Here is a 22,288-nt window from a genome sequence, read left to right on the forward strand (position 1 = left end):
TTTCTGTCAAGTTCACTGCCAGGAATTGGAAGATAAAACATTACAGTTGGTGATAAAAGACATTGCTTCCTGTGGATGCATGGTTAGTAATATACTTTTGGATGGATAACTCATATTTAAGACCTTGAATTAGAAAAGAATAATGATTTTCTGAAATCACAAAACAATTTGTGGGCAAGCAAAAGCAGAATGATAAAAGGTTACATAAAAGCCAGCATTTAAAATTCTATTAATTTCTAGTGCCACATATGATTTTGAACTTATTTGTAAAGCTGTGTAATTAAATCTATTAAAGAGATGGGAAAACTGATGATGTATCCAAAGAAAACTTGAATTTTAACATTGGCTTTTGGAAATTGGGAAAAATGGCAAATACTGTATTTCGTAATGGAATGGAGGATATTTTTCTTGGTGTTTAGGAAACAAACTCAGGAGCCGAAATATGTCTAGTTATAGCTCTGGCACCAATTTTTGCTGCATTTATCCAATTATAGCAACATCTTAAAGTTTGAATGTTTAAATATAGCTAACATGTTAAGCAGAGAGTTCAATGAGGAGTAAATTCCCTCAGTTTCTTTGGGAATCAAATGCACTGATTTAGGAGGATGAATGTGAATACTTAGCTTGATAATATTAGGCACAGGGACAGTGCTGGCCTTATCAGCACTGTATTTCATTTTACATACTTGGGAAACAGGACTACTAATATGAATGAAGATTATTCAGTAGTGAGTAAGTCACTCTCAGACCAACTGTACCTATTATACAAATGCAAAGCATTACTAACATCTGTAATCTGAAATTTTGTTGTTGGACAGACTTCTTACATATACTTTTGCCTCTCCTGTGAGAGGCCTTTTTCTTATGGTAAAATTATTATCTTTTGAAATACATTATTCAAATATACTAGTGGTAGACAATACTCATTTGATACAGAGGGAGATGTCAAGTATATTATTCAATAGCTATTTAGTCTGTTCCAGAGACAATAATTAGTGGTATAATCAGGTAGAAAATTGCTGCAATGAAGAATTCACTAATAGAGTATGATTAGCTCCCTCAGAAAGTTCCTGTACTTTTTTAGAATCACAATCTCTCTGTTACTAGCTGCCAAAGAATGTTTTTGCCAGTGTATTGTCAATGACTACTCTCAAAAGTACCCTTCAGTGAATAGCAAAAAACTGAAAAAGCAATACTCTCATTGAGTAATGATTGCTCTGGATAGACCCTGTGGCACAGTATAATACAAACACAGAATTATATGATTTATTTATAGACCCTTGGTTACAATGACTCACCAACTATTCCAGAGGTTTGTGGGCTACTTGACATGGTTTTTTTTAAATTGAAAGTTACTGCAAGAAAGAGTAAAGGCCATCCTCTAGTACAAATCCTATGAGATTTTCAGAAACTTGAAATTTAGAAAAGGTTTGCCTTTAGATCCCTTAGTAATGTTTCTTGTCTCAAGGCAGGTATCATAAACACAAAAACGTGGAACAAAAGGTGTTATCCAGGTCCCATTGAGACATGCAAAAGGTTTGAAAGGACATGCTCAGTATTCTTTATTCTTGGTTACTCAGGGAAAGTACATTTCCCAATGGCACGAAGAAGCCACAGGGATTATCTGTAGCATAAAAAACCCAAGATCTCTGGCAAATTACAGGTACAGTATGTGATAACATTCATCAGACTCATGGGGGAACTGATAGGAATCAGGCTTTCTCAGTGAGCAGCAAGCAAACAGCAAATTAAATTCTGGCTGCTCTATCTCCTATGGTGCATCGGTATATTAAAAAAAAAAGAACTTAGATGTCCCCTTATTCTGTTTTATTCTCTGCATTGCTCAGTGTAAAGACAGACTTGCTGCACTGGCTCTGTGCTCTGTGACATAAACATACACTGTAATGTACCAATCTAGCTCTGACAAACCGTACAGGAAAAAAAGATCATTGCTAAACATAGGCAAGAAACTATGAATGATGAGGGACCTGCAGGAAGTCAGATAAACTCCAAATCAAATGTAACTTCTCTTTAATTTTCAGTGAATTGGATGTTCTACTTTCAATCTAACCATATAAATTCAGATTCACTAAAACTGAACCAAATTCACAGATTCTTAAGTACCTTATTTCTTTTTGAAATTCTAGTCAGTGGGCCTTCAGGTGAACATTCATCTCTCCTAACCTCTGACACAACACAGAGAGACGTAAATAAAAACCTAAACTGCCTCATGCCTGATTACAAACAACAAAAAACCAGTGATAACTCCAAAAACATTACAAATCCTAAGAGGGCAGAGTTAAGGAAGGGCCAGGAAGATGAGGCTCCAAACCTGAGGACACCAGCACCTCTGAACTGAATGGACTCCAAGGCTGTGTTGGTAAGTTCTGTATAGAAGATGAATTAGACTGGATTTTATGGGGGGAAAAAATAAAAAATATTCTGCATATTTATCTTGTAAAAGACTGAGCCCTCTACCACTGCAAAAACAGTTCTGCAAGATTTGATCAGGTGAGCAATTAACAATGCAAGAAATGGTAGGTTATTGACTTGGGATTTTATTTAGAAATTAAACCAAATAAATAGCTTGAATATATGAATTATTCTATAATAGGAATCCCTTATAAGCAGAGTGCTTCCTAAAAGGCTGACTCGAGCAAAAATATTTTTTTACTTTCCTGAAAACTAAGGCTGGATTTTTTTCCTGAAATTGACATAAAAAAATCTTGATTTTAAATGTCTGAAAATTTGATTCATAATTATTTAACACTGCAAATGAGATCAGTTAACTCTTCTTCATAAAATTAATTTGGATTAAGAATAAAAATTCCTTTTGTTATGCATTTTGAAAACATATTTGATAGAATCATAGAATGATAGAATGATGGAATAACTTCGTTAATGATCCTGAGAAAATTTTAAAATGTCAAAAAATATCTACTTTTCAACTCTTGAATGGGGAAATGCTTTTCCACTTGATTTTTTACCGAGTAGTTTCTAATTTTTCAACCACCTTAACATATCAAAATATTACACAGTTAGGAAGGACTCAGAATTACACAGGACCAGGCACCTGACAGAACATCACCACAGCAGCAAACACAAAATGAGAGCCCTTTTCCTCTAGCACACAGAGACCTGCTACCACATCTCCTTCCACAGTCTATAGAGAGTGTGCTTTTATTCAGAAGCAGATGTCAATATGGACAAAGCAATTAGAATGTTTTTGTGTTTCCTTTCCTTCGAGGTTTTCTTTATGTTGCTGAAGCTTTAAAAATTACCCCAATCTAATGTTAAATCTGTAGGAGTTTATTCCAGCTTCTGTAAATCTTCTCTGGGATTTGTAGTGCGTTTTGCATTTTTCTTTTGCTCCTGTTGCTAACTGCTTTCTGTTTCTGGCAGGAACCCATCATAGTAATTATACTATCTCTTGATGTTTATGATGACCAGCTTTAATACATTTATCATCAGTTTCTTCTTCCTGCCCCATGAATCCATAACAATCCTCTCTGTGCTGCCTGATAAAATAAAGACTTAATGTGAAAAGCTCCATCATAGATACAAGGAAAAGAATTGTTTGCTGTAAGAGCAAAGCAGACAGTCTCAGTATAGCAGTGGCACTGGAAAAAAATGTGCAAGCTGTAAATTTTAATGAGGAGCATCTTTTACGGAAAGAAAAGTCTTTACTTTTTATTTGTAGATGTTAGCTTGCATAGAGCCTTCATTCTGCAATGTAAAACTGACTAAAAGGACCCCTTCTGCAATGAGAAATCAAAATCCATTCTCTTTTAAGAAGTTTTCTTTCATGTATGGACCACCAAGAAAGAAACTTCCAAACAAGGCTTCTCTGTTCCTGCCGAGGTTTGAATTGAAATCTCTCCTCACATTTCCTGAACTGCAGGTGAGATATCAGCCTCTCACTCTGTCGGCCTTAGAGATCAGCATGGAACAGGCTTAAGGTGGCTTGATATAGATTTGCTATTTGCAAATTAAAATCCTTCATCTTTGAAAAGAATCCAAAATAGAATACAGTTCTTTATTAACTATGGCCCAATGGCTCCTACCTCAGAGGGTCTTTCAAGAGTTGTCTTTTCAGACCTATTATACAGCCCTAATTATTTGAGGTGTTAGAGCAAATATATGGAGTAGCTCATGCAAACTTAGGATTTCAGGGCTAAGAACATTTATGCCCAGAAATATAAGACCTATGAGGCATTTTTTTTCCCCAAAGAAAATAGTTTAGAAGGAATAACTTGAGGAATGAACAGTGAATAAACATATTTCACCACTATCAGAGGGGGAGGCTAGATCATGGACTATCTTAAAGCATTTTACATTATTGGCAGTTCAACTACATTTATCTGCCCCTGAGCTATGCACTTATTTCAGTCTGCAGGAGTCAAGACCTTTCCTGAAGTGAAAAACAGTTAAATGAAACACATGCCAGAAGACAATTTCGCAAATAGTATTTCTTCAAAATTTTTATTCCCCATTTTTCAAACCTAATTCCTTTATTAATTTCATTATTTTTTTAATTCAGGATTTACAAGTTTTCTATTTACTATTGTAGCACGTGAATTTACCATGTTGTATCCTCATGACTGACAAGTTGTTAAGTAGAATTCTTGTTGTCTGTTACCATGAAAGGCTAATCTCTTTGAGGTGGCTTTCTTGACCTCCTGCTTGCCTAGCTAGTGTCTGGAGGTCAGTACATTCATCTGTGGGCTTTGCACTTTAAACAATGACAGACTGTGATAAGACAGGGACTGTTCTCTTGTTGTTTCCACTGGGTGATTCTTTCTGACAGGGCATTCCCCTGACAGTGAAATTCTGATAGAACATTTCAGATCAAAATGACTTCTAATACTTTAAAATTTTCTAGAACTAAAACAAGGTAGGAACACTGGGAATGTGGCTCTGTTGTTATCGTAGTGAAGAGTACCTTAGAGGACAAAAAACATTGCTGCTATAGCATGATTCTATTAAGAATAAGATATTGACCCTTCATGAGGTAGTTGAACTGGAATTCAGACAAGCTAAAGCAGGGATATGAGAGGAAATCAAGTTCCACCCTTCTTTTCATAATCAGGAAAACAAAACAAAAAAAGGGTCCTGTGTAGAAGTACTTTGAGTACTTTCCAAAAAAGCTGGGATAAAACTACAAGATTCTACTTTGACCTGTGACAGAGCTTGAAAGATCTTGTATATTTCAAAATATACATCAGTGAACATGTCTTGTACAATTCAAACTGGTGAAGCTTGATTTCCCAATTTTTTATCCGAAGGAGACAAAGCTGCTTTATAGCCTGTGCTAAACAGAGCAGATGTTAGAGGACCTTCTGGGGCTTCCAGTTATAACTGAAATGGCCTCCTTTGCAGTCTTGTGTTTCTGTGATTCTGAAGGAGTGAGTCTCATTCAGTCTCTGTTGTACCATATATTACAGGGGATGTGTGCTGGGACGTTCCTCTTCTACCTATGAGTAAGTCTGAGAATTTCATTAGGGAGATGAACTAAGAGTGCGAGACTTCGGTTGGACACAGATTGGAGAAAATGGGATGAGAGGAATCAGTGAAGGCTGGAAGCATCTGCTGCTGTTCCTTACATTTGCCTGAGGGCATTTGCATGAAAAATGAGGTATGTCATAAATGGCATGATACTCCAAGTATTTGAAGTATGTACTCTAAAAAGGAAAAAAGATGCTGCTTAAGGAGCTGACAGAAAGAATTTAGGTCTATGTATGATGCATGCTGTAGATAAGAGAATTGAGAGACACTGGAGGTTGTTAGCAAAACAGTGTACATGGGAAAAAGAAGCCACAGGCAGGAGAGAAGCTAGCAGAGCATTGACACTGTGAGAACAGCCACAAACTAGCCACAAGCTGCTCTGAAGAAGGATGGCAGAGTGCTGGGAACAGTCCTTTGAGCTACCCATCTACCCTTACAGCAAGGAAGATCTGGAACTACATTTTTGGGGGGCTAAGGTGCATTTTCTCTCATCAGGATTGCACCAGGAAGGATTCAGTCAGTCTGTGCTCCTGTAAAAGGCAATATGTCTGCCACAGTCTAAGGTCTGTTCTTGAACAACTCTGTGTTAGCTTGTCACAGCTAAATGGATTGCCACCATGCTCCTCGTGCTATGGATCTGTTATTAATTTCTGTGAATGTTTTCCCACTTAAGGATCTTTTGAAAATTATTATGCAAGTGCTGATTATATTATGGCAACATGCATCGGCCTCTGCCCACATTTCTACCTTCTGTCTCGTTCTTTTCACATTGCTATTACTGAAACAACGTGGGAGAAAATCCAATACTGCACAGTCTGTGATTGTGTGCCAAAGTGGTTAAGCAGCAAAATCAGGCTCCACTGTTAGTGATGGCAGTCTGTAAAACAGGAATAATTTTCTATTGAATACCTGATTGAATTACTCATGAATTGCTGCTCTGCTGAGAAAATGATATTGGTGGTTGGCAGGCGGTCACCATTTTTATTTGCTGGAGTGTATTATCCGAATTTGCCTGTCAGGTGATTGCCTGGTTAGCCCCTTCCCAGTATAAATAACTGTATTTCAAAATATGACAAATAGTAGTAATAAAGTTGATAGGAGAAAAAAAAAATCATTTTTGCTGCTACAAGGAATAGCACTTAACCCAGACATTTATCTGTTACTTACAAAAAAACTGGCTGAGCGGATGATAATATATTCCAGTGGTTTGAAAAAATAAAAAAGAGGAAGATTCTCTGTTCTGTCCCCTCTCCTCCTTCTTCTTGTAGCTACAGTTTAGAATAGCTTTGCATTGAATTGGTATTTTATTTTGTTATGCTTATGGAGTTTGATGATTTGAACAGCCCTTGCAGTGGTATAATTTTGTTCAGTGAGCCAGACATTGCAAAATTGTGCATTTTTAATGTAATTGAGATAATTTTGCCTGATAGCTGGTGGAAAATTACATAAAAATTTGTATGGATTGGCCAACTCATTTAATGTGATACGTCACTTTTCCAGATGATTGGCATTTTTTCCTGGTACTCCAGTGCAGTGCAGCAAATCAACTTTTTGGGTATTTTGTCTCTAGTATTAAAATAATGAACAACATAATACTTCCCAAGGAAGAAATACACTGCTCAATTTACCTTTGGCAAATGAGAATGTAGCCATTAGGAACATTGCTTTCCCAGCTGCTCTTTGGAGGGAAGGGCCAGTATGCTGTTAATAGATACATGGTTTTCATTCAGACCACAGAAAACGTATGTCATGTAACACTTGACTGTGAGCCTCTCTCTGTTCCACTGTGAAGCAGTGAGGCAGATTCTCTCATTCTGCTACTGCTGCCTGAAGTGGTGCATTGCATCAGCTGGACTGAAAGAGTTAAGTAGACTGTTTGTGGGGATATCATACCCATGACAAATTCTTCTCAAAATGGGTAGGATGTCTTCCACAATGATCCTCTTTGTTCTTTTGGTTGTAGAGAGCTTTTGACAAGTATTAGATCTCTTTTTACAGACACCAAGCACAAAAGTGTAAAGTTCAGTGACTGGAAGGAAGGAGCTAACACCATGTCTTATCAGCAATCTTTTATCAGGAGCAGGAAATACAAGGCACTTGCTTGCAGAGGTTCAGTGACTTAGATCATTGGTTGAAACCCAGCTCAGATCTGAGCCATTGATGAAGCTGGTGTGGGTGGTGCCAGTGGTGTACCTGCTCCCCCCGTAAAGAGAGGAGTGTCATCGTGCAGCAGTGTCTGTCCAGCAGGCGGCTCAGACAGGCAGTGAGACCTGCACCTGCAGGGGGGGCCCCTTGGGTCTCCAAGTTCCGTGTGCTATAACCCTTCTGTAAGCTTGAGACTCCTCCCTGGGGAGGCTCAAATGAGGAAAGAGGTATGCATGTGCACTAAAAGCAGCAAAGAGACTCCCAGTGTGATAAATACCTCGCTGCTAAATGTTGCTCAACACTGCTGGAATATTTCAGGTAGAGGATTTATTCGTTTCAGGAATGTAGGGTATCATGTCAGATCAGACTGGCAGTGCAAGGCACACACTATGAGATGTGCTGCCAGCGTAATATGAACTATTTTTGTACTGGTATCAACAAAACATATAGTGGATTCTTAAACCCCTGCCTTTGGGGTTTTAGAGAAAGACTAGGGAGCTCTCAAGCTCTCACTTTAGATATCAGCTGGCCAGAAGAGGCAAGGCCTAAACAGAAAACTTGGACAATCCAGTGGCCACTACTGTTTAGACCCCTTCACTGTCAGAGCACGTACTAATGACCACAGAAAGAAAGACCAGGTGAACAACACAAAACAATTTCTTTCAAAGTATGTTTTTTGTTTGTTTGTTTTGATTTACCAAAATATGACTATTGGTCTAACACTGATACTCAACTGTGATGGACAAAAGATTTTCTAACAATTTAAAATTAGAAAGTGAATGTTTATTCAGTGCTGGGCAGCAGAGTGAGGTAATCCTCTAACATGCACTGCAAGATTACAGGTGATCGCAGAGTGTCTTCATTGGCAAGAGCTTCAAACAAATACATATTCATAATAACAGCCCCTCCCATTCCCCACTTGCTATGGTAATTAGCTTGAATGGCTATTAAGCATGCGTGGTTGGCTTCCTGAATTAAGTCTGGGGTTGTTTTTGTGGGGAGGGGTCTTAAAAGGAGGAAGTAAGGAAAGTCTTCCTCACCCTGAACTCTTGACCTTTTCTATCAATGACAATACAACTGGCTTTTGGGGCAATTCCAATTGGCAACTCCAGTTTTTCAAAGAATGAGTTTCTGGTTGCAGTTGTTTGTGTTCTTTGGACCTACCTACTAGGTTCATCCTTTCCCATTGCTAGCACAGCTGAGCAAACATAAAATGACAGGCAATCAATTATTTAGGTTTCAGATAACTATCTTAAGCCCAGTTTCTTCCTAACTTTTAACTAAAATCCTAATTTCTCTAAGATAAATGTTTCAGGGTTTTTTTGGTGGTTTTTTGGTGTTTTTTTTTCTGCAAGAATTGTTAAAGTTGTGGCCAAATTAACTTTGGTGGTAGTAGTCTTTCAACTTCTCATGTCAGAGCTGGCTATCTGAATTCTACTCTGGGGTGAGACCGAAGCAGAAATCATGACCCAAAAGCTGCTCTCATTGCAGAGCCTCAGTGAGAAACTGGCGTCAAAGAGAATCCTCTCAATGAGGATCTCTCTCAGTATGCCCTTCCCTGCTTGGAGACAATGTGGTTACCTAAGGGAGACCTTTTTGCCAAGGTGGTACCTACAGCCTAACACAAGGTAGAAGGACAACTGAGTTGAAGCAAGGCCATTTTTCATTAGAAATATTTTGTATGAAGTGTTTTTGCCAGATGCACATGCTTTTTGACTTGCTTTCAATGGAAAATCAGCCATTTTGTGAAGATATTCCTTAAAACAACATTTGGAATATGTGAAAGTAGGTAAGCTCATACTTCAAATGTGTGGAATTCTATGGGGCATTACATGTGAATTTCACAGAACTCTGATTTGAAGCCAGTTCTGACGGTCTTATTACTGTAATTCAGAATAAATAATCTAATGGTGAATGTAGTAATAGCAGTTACGCCAAATATACTCTGTAGAGCTTTCCCATTGTGGACTTCTTTAACCAACAGGGCAGTTTTGTAAAAAGCAATGTATTAAAACAGTTTGTAATGAGGCTTGTCCCAGGGACACCCTCTACTCCTGCCCAGGCAACCTAACACATTAACAGTGATCCAGAGGATAGAGGAAGTAAACAAGTATCTTACAGTATGCTCCCAACTGTGCTCTGTGAGACTTATCTAAAGTAAGATACATCTAGTCTAAAGAACTTTATTTTTGATTTTAAAGTGAATATTGTACGTGTTAGTCCCGAAGAAAACTGGGGAATTGATTTGTGTATTCAGGGAGTCCTTAAGCATTGAGATCAAAATAACTTGTTTGCTGGTAATACTATCATAAGGTTTAAATAAGAAGACAGATGTGGGTCAATAAGGTTGTGATTTAACTCATTCAGTCTTGACCCTTGTTGGCACCACTAGCTGCATACATTAGGATGCATGGTATCAAATCAGGGAAGGTACTTATACCCTCACTAGATCTAGCTTTCAGTCTTTAAACTCCCTGCTAAGTCAAGTTCTGAGTTTGTAGCTCTTACATGATTCCTAATGTCTGTTAGGGTTAAATAATATGTGTTAATCCAAATATTAGTTGAAACCCCCAAACAAGCAGCCTTGCTAATGTACAGATGCATCAATCTATTTAAATACGGTTTAAAGGAAGCCATCGATATTGAAAAGTATTCCTGTTGGGAAGGTTTAAAGGCTAATAGGCATTGCTATGCCCCTGAGAGTATGCTGAAAATGGTGATAAATGCCATGGATGTGAAGTGAATAATAATATCAAGAAATGTAAAGTACTTGATCTTCTCATTACAAAAAGAGTGTTGAATAGTCAGAGTTGGTATAAATATCCTGAAATGGGTTCCAATCTGTCTAGATTAAGCACCCAGCTTTCACAAGGTACCTCTAAAACCATCAAGTAGGCAGATCATCTCTGTCTTCCTTAGATGCCTGAACTGATGCAGGTATTTTTTTTCCACTGTAAGCTTCCAGAGGAACATTTCTCTCTCCATCATCCAAAAAGGATCTCAGGAACAATTAGAAATCCCGTGAGATATGCCTGGCACATGCAAATCTATGCCATGAAGTAACTCTGTTTTCCAAAAGATAGCCTCTGAACAGGTACCAGTGCAAAGATGACTTTTAAGTGGATTCTAAGACTCAACATATTTATTAATGTAATATGAGTGAATAATTCCTCCAATATGTTAACCTTATTGAAGCTTTAATGTATTAGGTTCTGTAGCTTCCTCTCTTTTTAGATGGGGATTTGGAGCCGTGTAAAAGAATTCAACACAGTTCCCTCTGCAGCAGGTCGGCAGCAGACCAGCTCCCACCTCCTCCTTATGCTTTGTGCTATGTATTGTTACAGTCTTTCACCAGAAACTGGCATCAGTCTTACTAGGTCAGGTGACCAGGTTTATGCAAATGTCCAAAATTTGAAACTGAAAACTCCAACATGAGAAAAGCAAAATGCATTTTCACAAAATCTTTGTGAAGTACAGTTATAGAGATAGTTGAGTTGGCATAACTGAGAGAGAAGTAAGTTCTGATAAAGAAGAGGCAGAATAGAAGAGGGTCTGGACAGAGGAGCTTAAACTAGGTCTGCTACTGACAGAACAAGTAATCTGGAATGACAGCTTGGGAGATTTCTCTAAAGCGGGACAGAAGATCTGAGTCTCATCACAAACCAAAAATGCATTTCAAAGACTAATATGTTCCCTGAACAGTGACCAAACTTCTTTTAGCTCAGCTATGAAGTATGGTGTAGATTTCTCTCAGGTGTATCTGTTTATGAATGCAAATATATTAATGTCTTTTCTTCATCTGAGTGGAGCACCAGTAGAATTACAAAGCTGTAGATCTTTGGTCTGGGAGTTACTACTGAGAACTATGATCCTACCTTCCACTACATGACATTTCAGTTGATGGAAAATTAACAATTTGAGAATAATGACCCCTGATACACAACTGAATGTTAGATGGACACAAATTTCCTGCTTTGAGGAACTGGGAAACCTGTATGTAAAGGAAAATTTTATGCACAGACTTCCTGGTGGTAAAGGCAAATGAATCTCTTTATCAGCCTTTGTGCTGTCAATGCTTATTTATCCAAAAGAGCAGTTTATTATGAAATGACACTTTTGAAAGACCCAGAGGGAAGGATTTAGACAGGCATTCAGAATTCAGTAGCATAAATAGGAAAGGAGAAGTTGTCATCTTCAGAAACATCCAATTGGTAGTACTTGCATATAGCATTTCTCTCTACTTTAAATTACAATTCCGTCATTTCTGAAAGGAGAACAGGGGTTGAATGTTGATTTGACATTTTCTTAACTGATTTAACTGGAACCTAGAGAATTATATCTCTACAGAGATCCAGGAAAGATTTGCAATATATGCCAATCCTTGAACCTCTATAATTTTGGACAGAGGATTTCTAGTTTCACCAATTAATTATTAACAAAAAACCTGGACCATTTGTGGCTCCCCATGATTGCTTGCTGGCAGAGTTATCTGGAGAATAAAATGATATTTTTCTGTAGAAATACTTTCAAAAAATTACTTACAAAGTATGGTCGTGCTCATAAAGTTTGAGAAAAAGATTAATTTCTGGCTTCTGCTTTACTAGGGGTTATGCTGAGGTACAGGGAAAAGTGAAGTACCATGCAGTCATGCACAAAACTGCTTTGCTTTCAATCCATTCAATTAAGTCATCAAGGAGATTCTGCTCTTGATTCTGTGTCTGCTTGCACCTTGTAACCCAACTGCTTGCCTACATCTGCTGTGTGCACAGTCCAATTTGAATGTATGGGATGCCCAGGCACTGTTATATCTATTTCAGGAGACACACACTGGCACTTTTTCTATAGCAGACACTGCTCAAAGGAAAAGGGCTTCAACTCCATTAAGAGCCATGGTTAATGTCACGCTTGCATTCCACAGCTCTCCCTCGAGCATATTACAAAGAGAGTCTTACATTCCTGTCTGGATAGTTCACAAAACTCATTTTCCTGGACACAAATGTTTGTGACTATACCTGTACAGTGGAATTTATGGATATGGAAGTCTCAGTGCTTTGCTAAAACAAGGCAGTAAGGAGTCCAGATAATGGAAAATTTATCATTTTAACTGATAAACTATCCTAGTGGTTTATGACTCTCATTTCTAAGAGTCATATTTTCAGTTTAAACTTTGTAGATTTTATTTTTGAAGTGTCTGGTGACTTTTTCATATCTGACAGTTTTGCCATATGTATTTAAATCTCACATAAGCTTGAAAAGTAAAGTTTACCTGTAATCTAAAGTGAATTTTGGTCTTAAGTGAGCCCTCTACTTAAAGTATATTTCATCCTACAAATGCATTCATTTACTTTGCTGCTAGTCAATTAACTGTCAAGGTATATCAGTAGTACAGTCTTCTGAACTATATCCTTACCTAAAGACTGGGGATAAGTCCTTTTCCAAGCATATCAGATGTTAACAAAGAAAGAAATAAGGTCTTGTCACCAGCTCAGTGAAAGAGACAGCTGACATGCCATCAAAGAAATATTACTGCTGCTATTTATCCCTCTCACAGAAATGTATCAAGTAAATCTATATGAAGATGTTGAAAGATTTAGAAACGAATCAAAACAAAGTAAATGCAACAAAATTCCCAAAATTGCTTCTAGCTTATAATTTATTTTTTTAATCAACTCATTAATTTGTTATCTTTAAAATTAGGTGCAAATCATCTTTTTGCAATTCAGGATTAAGAGCGGAGAAAAATAATGACTTACAGTTAAGGTATCTCAAATAAATATAAATATGTCTTTATACAAAAGACTTTAAAAGACACACCAAGAGGAATGAAAAGATTCAGAGCAAGATTTATTTGTCATGCTCTCAGTTTTCATCTAGATCTACTCATGAGTATTTGTGTAGGGAGCTCAGTCAGATATTTCTTTGCAGAGGCAATTTTTATTATCTCCTCTTTTAATTTTATTTTATAATTTTTTTCAGGTTACCTTTTTGCTTCAGAACTGGTTGAAAAAAGTGAAAAAAAAATAATATCATTGTTTTGAAGATGAAATAATAATCTAAATGCTCAGGTATTGTTGCATTACTGCAATACCTCATAATTATTGCTGATATAAATTTAGTACATCTTAATTTCTGTGTTTGAGCCTTTAGACTATATTGATCACTTGAGTACTTAAGCTGCAAAATTCTACATATACTTTGTAATTGAATACAGTGATATACTTCATTATTTATCCCTGGAGATGGGTGAAGAAGTAAGCCTCCAGCATGCTGTGTTACATAACTTAAAAGGCATTATTTCCAATGTACACTTCTACCTAGTCACCACAGATCTGTCTCAGTAAGCTCATGAGTTTGCAAAGTGAGTTTAATGGTACAGAGCTTCCACTGTGAACTTTCCAATACATAGGGAGTGTATGCTGCAAAGCTGGTCAAACACCTAATCCAATGATCACACCAAAACTGCAGGTGGTGCATCATGAAAAAACAATCATACAGAGGCAATGAACAAAAACCTGCCTCAAAAGACAACTTAAACAACTTCACTTTAAAGAACTTGTATTTGTAAGAAATGTACACATCTGGGCACGTGGTCTAGATTGTAGATATGTCCACTGAACTACCCATCTTCTATTTCCTTTATTGTCAATTGTTAATGAAAAAAATAATTTGAAAAATGAAGTGTTACCCAATATTTGACCTAATATACCTATATTAGAAAGAATGAATTATGTCCTATAATTGCCCATTTTTTCTAAACAATTAGGTACTGGTCAAGTATGACATAGATCTCTACACCAGGTCGAGTGAATCCTACACCTTTCTGTAGAATGCCTTGAGTTAGAGCTAAATATCTCCATAGAAAAATAGGTTAATTGGGAATGGCAGGCAAAATTACAAATGTCCCAGGGAATAAATCCTATCAGTGAAGCAAATGGCTTGTTACTCCTAATTCAAGGTGAGGTGCTTTCAGGAAATCCTCTGTTTAATAAAAACAGAGCGCAATGGAAACCCAATGACAATTGAACATTTTACAATTAATAATAAAATGAGATATTGCCCTGAGAAGTTGAATTTAAGTCTTAGAAACACAGCACAGAGCATTCATGACCAATCTCCTTGGCGCACATTAGGAGCGATAAATAATCCATTCTCATACTCACATTTTTGAAAGATTTTTTTAAAATTATGCCTAAACCCTTAAACATTATGTCATGTTTAATTGTCTGATACATACATATTTACAGATAACACTGCTTTTCTCATTAGATGCTATTACACAGTATTCTAAGAAAATTTTAGTAGAGATTTAATTGAAAACCAGGATTAATTTCTGAGATTTTGTGTGGAAATAATACATATCCATTGTTCTACTGTTTAAAACTGAAAATTATGCTTTATCGCCTCACTTAATTTAGTAGCTAGATTTAGAAGATACAAAGTTGAAAGATGGTCTCAATAAAGCAGTAAGGGGGAATCTGGAGTCCTAGATCAATAATAAAATTTAAAGCAAACAGAAAATTATCAATTTTGATACAGACTATGGGCTAAACTAAGCATGTCTGTACAGAACCATAATGAGACATTTTCTCATCTGGGAAGCTGCCTCAGCTGGTCCTTTGCCTCCTGCCAGCTGCTGCAGTTGTCCTCTCTGGTCCTGCTCACTCCAGACTGAGGAGCTACACCAGCCATTTGCTGCTCTGACGTGCCCTACTATGGCTCATTGGCTACATTGCTTATTGTGAAAATGTCCTGATGCTCAGGAAGTTGCATTACAGCAGTTCTATTTCCTGTGGTCTCCTTCTTGCTGTGACTGAAAAAAATTAAAGATTATTAATTTGAATAAGTGCCTGCTGCATAATGGTAGTTTTGTGAGATGTTTTATAATTTTACATCATGGGCAAAGGAAGCTGTGGAAATACCATTATATCTTGACACTTGGTATCTTGAGTTTTCCTATGATTCATGAAAGAAATGAGGAGGCTGAGAGCTGCCAGGCTTAAAAGATCTAATGTCACTAAGCCTCAGGGAACACTGCTTAAGAGCACTGAGATAGGCCCACAGACTGATTCCAAGGTCAGCCAGATCACTTGGAAGACTTGACCTTTGGGATTCATTATCTTAGGTTTTGAATTATAAATGAAGTTTATTTGCAGAGAACTTCTCCTGTATCTTTTTATTAATGTAACAATTTTGTAATTTGAAGAAACAGTTTTATATATTTGATTCTCTGACTTTAAAACTTGGTTTTCTTTTTCATCTCACAGATGGCCAATGACTATGAAATATTAATGCTAACACTAATATAAATAATAAATTAAACAACGAAAGCTTCAGCTTAAAAAGTCTAAGTCTTACAAGAGAACAGACTTAAAGGTGTACATGAAGGCAGGAATGAATCCTTATTTCTTCGAGTAGAGAAAAGAATTGCCTGTTTGTAAATCAGACAATCTTGATACTTTATGTTTCTACTTGGAGCACAAATGGTAACCACTTAGCAAGGTGAACTCCCTGTCTAGTCTCTCCCAATATTTGTTATTCTAATTTATCTTAGCAGAGAGAACATAAATTCCCTGAACGGCTGAGCTAAGCCCTGGTTTTGCTGCAGGCTCCTGATCTCGCATTCTTTGTGTCACTCCTAATGCCTTCAGAGGGTATGCAAAGGAAGCAGTTCAGACCCTGTAACTCCATATCTGAATAAAGGCAATTTAATATTTTTCGGTTTCACTTACCAGTTCCTGCTCTGATGACAGTCCTGCTGCACATCTTGCAGTTTTAACAGTCCTTCCTTTCATTTTTGTTGTTGCTTTGTTATAAAAACTGTGATGTAGTTTTCCATAACATGCTGTTTCCTTGCCATATTCTCACTCAGTAGGGTAGCTCTCTATTGATTATTTATTTTTGGAAGAACCTTACAACACTCCTGTACTGTGAGCCCTTGTCTCTTGAGAGATGACTAGAAAGTCTGTGAGTCTTCCTGAAAGAATAAAACACCTGAAAGTAGAATTCCTCTTTGAATTGTGATGTGCCTGTTCAGTACATATTCAGCCTTACAATGTGGAATGGTAAAAAAATCTCTCTTCAATTGTGTGATTTTTGCACATTATTTTGTATGAAAATTATTGGCCTTTTTCTAAGTCTTGCTGTTAAGGAGCCATAAACCAGCTGGAGAATGGATGTGTTTATTTTTCTGAAAGCCTCCTGTGTTAAGCAGCCATGGTGGCAAGTTTAGGCAAATTTCTTTGAGTGCCACTGTGGATGTGCTTGGACTTGAAGTAAACAAACTGTGAGTAGAGAGTTTGTTTTCTTGGTTTACTGGTTAATTTAGTTGAATTGAATACGCAAAATGCAAACCCTGACCCTCATCTCCAAGGTTTTGCATAGCTGTCGTAGTGGAAGGCCTGTGTTGATGGTCATTAAGTAAAATCAAGCATGCAAGAATAAACCTGAGCTGTTTGATGCTTAGTGAAATAATTTTCTTCCCTCGATCACAATGATATCTTTGTTTTGAAGAAAAGTCCCTTACTGAAAGGAGGAAATGACAGATTCTTCTCCATAGTTTAAGTAACTATTCACAGTTCTCCTCTCTAGCTCCTTGTGTGACAGCTGTGAGGGCACCTGGCTGTTTGCCATCTTCTCCAGTAACACCTTCTTTCTAATTAAGGACTGACAAGCCCGTGGGCTTTGTGTTTACCCTGGGGGGCAGCAAGAGCAGAGCTGCTCTGCAGCTTTGGCTGCCCTGTGGGCCCATCACACTCAGTGCCCACAGGCCCTCCCACCATTCCACACCTTTGCTAAAAAGTAGATCCACAGTGATTTCTGTGGTGCGAGCAGGAGTGCAACAAGTACTCAGGGGTTTTCACCTCTCTCTCACTTAGTTGTTTTTCTAAACATTTGGAGCCCAATGTGGCAAGTGACTGATTTAACAGAGGGCAGAGTGAATATGCAGTCAGACATAGCTGACTGCTCAAAATATTTACCTTCGTAAAACTGTTAATCTTCCTTGACACTGTAAGATTGCCTATTCTTAACAGAAACAGCCCACTCATCATAAAAGAACATTTATAAATTGAATATGTCTAACACCCGCTCATTAACTAATTTTTTTTTTTTTTTTTGTCTCCATGAGAAGCCAACAGATCAATGCTTCTCTTTTGGGACCATCCCACCTGGAGCCCTTCAGAGAAAGATGGGAGGGTCTCCTTGGAATCAGCCATTGTGCCTGTACTCCTATACTTTGAATGACTTCTCTTTACAGAGCACTGTTTTGTGGGAGACAGAATACAAAGAGACATTCATATCAGCCATCCTGCTGGCAATTGTAAAAGAATGTGGACACTGTGTACCAGATAAAGTTTTTTTAGAGGTCATTGAGGAGAATTTCTCAGTCACTATACCTTAGGTTAAAATAAGAGCACATATTTTTACTCTGTATTATATAGTGATACAATAAATTATGCAATTAGTATGTGAGTCTGTAAGAAGCTCAGTGAAATGAATCTAGGATCTCTTTTTTAACATTATCAAACCTACTTTTGGCAAACAGGAAGTGTTCCACAGCCCTGAAAACCTTCCATTGAGAAAGTTCTAATAGAATCATTTATGTGGCAAGATGAATTTAGGAACGCATAATATAGTAACTAATGCACAGTCTCATAACCAATCTATTCAGCAGCAATAAAATATGAAAATTAGCATAATGGAACAATCTAGTCTGATCCATTTGACTTACTGTCCTTTTTTAATTCAGCTACATTGCAAATTCTGGAGGAGCATTTGCAGATTAGAATTATGATTTTTGTGTGATACCATAAATCATAGGGGAGGGATAGAAAAAGTGGTGGATAAAAACATCGGTCTCTTTTTGAACGTATATTAACACATTTATCTTTGATTGTAGGCTTGGGGCAGAACAGTTAAATGTCCACACCTGGGTGGGGAGTTTGTACACATACTTACACTGTATTTACTACTGCTGTCAGGGTACATATGACTTTGAAAAATATTACAGAGAATGAAGATATTACTAATTGAAAAATAATATATATGATTTGGACATGTTGCAAAATCCATCTGTTCTCTTCCTGTATTTATATCTAGGGGCACTGACATGATACAACAAACACTAAGGTATTACTTCAAATTGAGACAATGAAGAGAAAAGTTGTGCAACACGTGGCTTTACATGAGCAGAGAATGCACTGTGAGTTACTAGAGCTTCATATTAAATTAGAGACCATATATTTTAATGAGTTACAGAAAGAAAATTCTCTGTATCTTTATTCTTGTTAATAATATTAAAATAAAATTATTATTGTTAATTCATAGAATCATAGAATATTAAGATCTTTAATCCTAGACCATGCTGTCCTGTGCAGGGACACCTCCCATTAGACCTGGATGCTCAAGGTCTTATCCAGCCTGTCTTTGAACATTGCCAGGAATGGGACATTCACTCCCTCCCTGGGAAATCTGCTCCAGTGTCTCACCTATCAAAAAGTTTCTTCCTAATATTGACCCTAAACTTCCACTCTTTCAGTTTGTACCCATTAGTCCTTGTTCTGACGCTATAGCTCCTGACAGAGCCCCCCTCTGGCTTCCCTGTAGACCCCTTCTGATGTTGGAATGTTGTGAGATCTCCTCCACACCTTTTCTTCTCCAGGCTGATCAGCTCCAGCTTTCTCAGCCTGTCTTTAGAAGTGAGATGCTCCAGTCCTCTTATCAACTTTTTGGCCCTTCAACCCAAATATGAGCATTTCTCAGCTCTGGATATTTTTATTTACCATTTTTCTAGAATGAGAATTATCAGCTTTTGGATAAATTTAAAATTAATGCGTGTTTTTCATCATGACTTAAACTCATATTTTATTGGTATAATGATACTTGGTAGAATCCTGTTTCCCTTTAAATCAGCTGTCAAATTTGTACTGATTTATTAGAGACGGCCCTTAAAATGCACACTTTGATTTTGCACATCATCTCTCCAAAATTACACTGATTATCTGGTAATGATTTTATTTGAATAATGAGGTCTGTTCTCTGAAGTTGTAGAATAATTTATTTGCATTTTGAATTAAATTGTGACTGAGATATTTGAGATAATTGTGCTTGCTGAAACACCCAAGGAATATAAAGAGATCCATACAAATCTTAAATGAAATACAATTACAGTTATCAGAAAGTTTACAATTTGAAGCTTTTCAGCAGCTTTCATGATAATTTCCTTCAATGCAATCCAAATATTAGGTCCTCAGAAACAGGAACATTTTTCTTGGTCATTCATCAACCCTGATACTGCTGGGTAACTTCTACAACACCTGATACATAATCCATCATTTATGAATTTCTCTTCCAACCTCCACTTCCCATGGACCACAAATTAGAGGAAGCCATCAGCTGTAAGAAGTCTAGTTTTAGGCTATATAGAAACTTCTATTTTCTGTTTTTTTTACTTATAAACTCCAGTAAAATAGAGTACAACTGCATACTGATCCAGACAGGATAGTCCTGGTCTAAAGGAGTGCATCTGCCCCACTCAATGCTACACAGATCATTGTCAGAGTATAGAAGCAGGGTGAGGTTACTCCAAACAGCTGCCAGATATGGGCATAAAAGATCGCTGCTGGAAGGAGTGACTGTGGCACAAAAACATGGCACCAAACCAAGAATATGGAGTTTGATGGCCTTTCTAACTCACCATCTTCAGTTTTTTGTTTCCTTTCTGGTCTCAGTCCTGTCCATCATAGTCTTCAGTTACTCTTTTCAGTAGCAAGCCAGACAGCAATGATAATCTACAGCAATGTCAGACTTTTACAGTAATATTTTTCACTATATGTGAATGCTAAGTAATTTTTGTTTATGTATTTGACAGTGATAGGTAGTTTCAACACAACTTGAAGTGATGCCTTTTCTAAGTTATTAGTATAATTTGTTCGCTTTTTATACAACATTGGCTGCTATTCCCAATGGGAGGCCTTACCTCCACTTCTTCCACAGACACATTAAACTCTGCCTTCTTTAAATGGAACCCAAGAAAAACAGGGTGCGGACCTGGCTTTGCAGATGTGATTCTGAATCTTGCACTGAATCTTGACTGGAATGCTGTGGGGCTCTCTGGATCTGTTTTTGTGGAACAAGAATAAGGATTGGGATCTGACAGTTATTACAATGAGAGAATTTGCCTGCCCTAGAACTCAGAAAATGCCAGGGACCTCAAAAGGAGTAAGGCAGCTTGATGCTTTCATGAGTGTACTGTTTGATGCAGAGCAATGATTAGTAGGATTTATTGAAGTACTGACACAATTTAATATTTTGGAACTATAAAATTGTATACAATTTACAGGCTATATATTGAACTGTCAAGCTGTGCATGCTGCTGGCCTACATAAGGGCAGGATTGTTTGTAAACTTGTCCTTTGCCTCTTATTGCCTCTTGGTGTCTGTAATGCACTTGTTGTGTCTTTTCCATAATTATTCTCCTATTTCATACAGGTTGTAAAGCCCTGTGCCCTTTTTGAGCTATACTGATTTCAGTTGAGCTCTTCAAAGTGTAAAGGTCTGCCCGCAGGGAAGTGGGGTGAAGGACAACAGCCATTTAAAGGGAAAGACCTCACTTAACTCTGTGCTCTGTGAATACAAAACCCTCCAAGACATTCTCTGTCAGGCACTTTATTATAGGATTTTAAACAAAGTGGTTTCTCTGTCGGCCTGGGAACCAGAATGCAGCCAGGATTTTTTCTCAGGTTGATTGAGCCTTGCTTTCAGGCTCTTCAAGGACAGAAACCCAAAACAAAGATGATAACACCTGTAGCGTACGTGACTCTAGTCCTGGAGTGTGTTTCTAAAGGGGTGTCTTCTGCTCTGTCCAATGAACTTTCTTTAAATTGTTTTTCACAATGTACACTATTTAAATCCATGAATTCCTTGAATAAATGCTCTTTCTTGCTCATCTAAGAGAGTTTCCATGTTACCATGTCCTTTCACCACTCGGAACCACATACAGTAGCATTTCTCAGCTACAGGAAGAGTGGTGTTTTTCTATGACAATTGCTCCTGATTAAACTGTGTTTGGAATCTGAGGTGGGTACCCATGTTCCCTCTACAGCACAGTGAGGCAGGCAACTGTGTTTGATAATCTCAAGGAGGAGATTCTGGCCACCAAAATTTATGCATCTAAACTGAACAGACCAGATCTTCTCTTTGGATCTTCTTAGAAATATGTCATTCTTTTTAGCATGACTGGTCTGCCAAAGTCACATGTCTGTATCCAGCAGACTGACTTCACTGTATCTGCATGAGTAGGTCTGCTTTTCAGCCCATGGTCAGAGGAGATAACATTGATGGAAGTGCTACCCTTGCAGCATCTCCACAGGCAGAGGAGCTTTAGTAATATGTCTGGTTTTACTGGGATCAGAGGAATGTGGCTTTTTAAGCTTGATTCATCCCCACTGCTGTCCACAGAAGAAACTCCAAACCACTGCAGTTTGCTGTGAGGCTGCTCTTCTTTTTCCCTTTCCCTTCCAGCTTTCATCTCTCACAGCTCAGCCCAGGCATTGCCACCCATGATATCATGTTTTAAAATTACTGACTTTCAAAACCCCTTATGCTTGATCTTGGTGTCTCTGAACTGCCAGTGAAGCCT

Source organism: Catharus ustulatus, chromosome 3 (assembly GCF_009819885.2).
Source record: "Catharus ustulatus isolate bCatUst1 chromosome 3, bCatUst1.pri.v2, whole genome shotgun sequence".
Taxonomy (NCBI): Eukaryota; Metazoa; Chordata; class Aves; order Passeriformes; family Turdidae; genus Catharus; species Catharus ustulatus.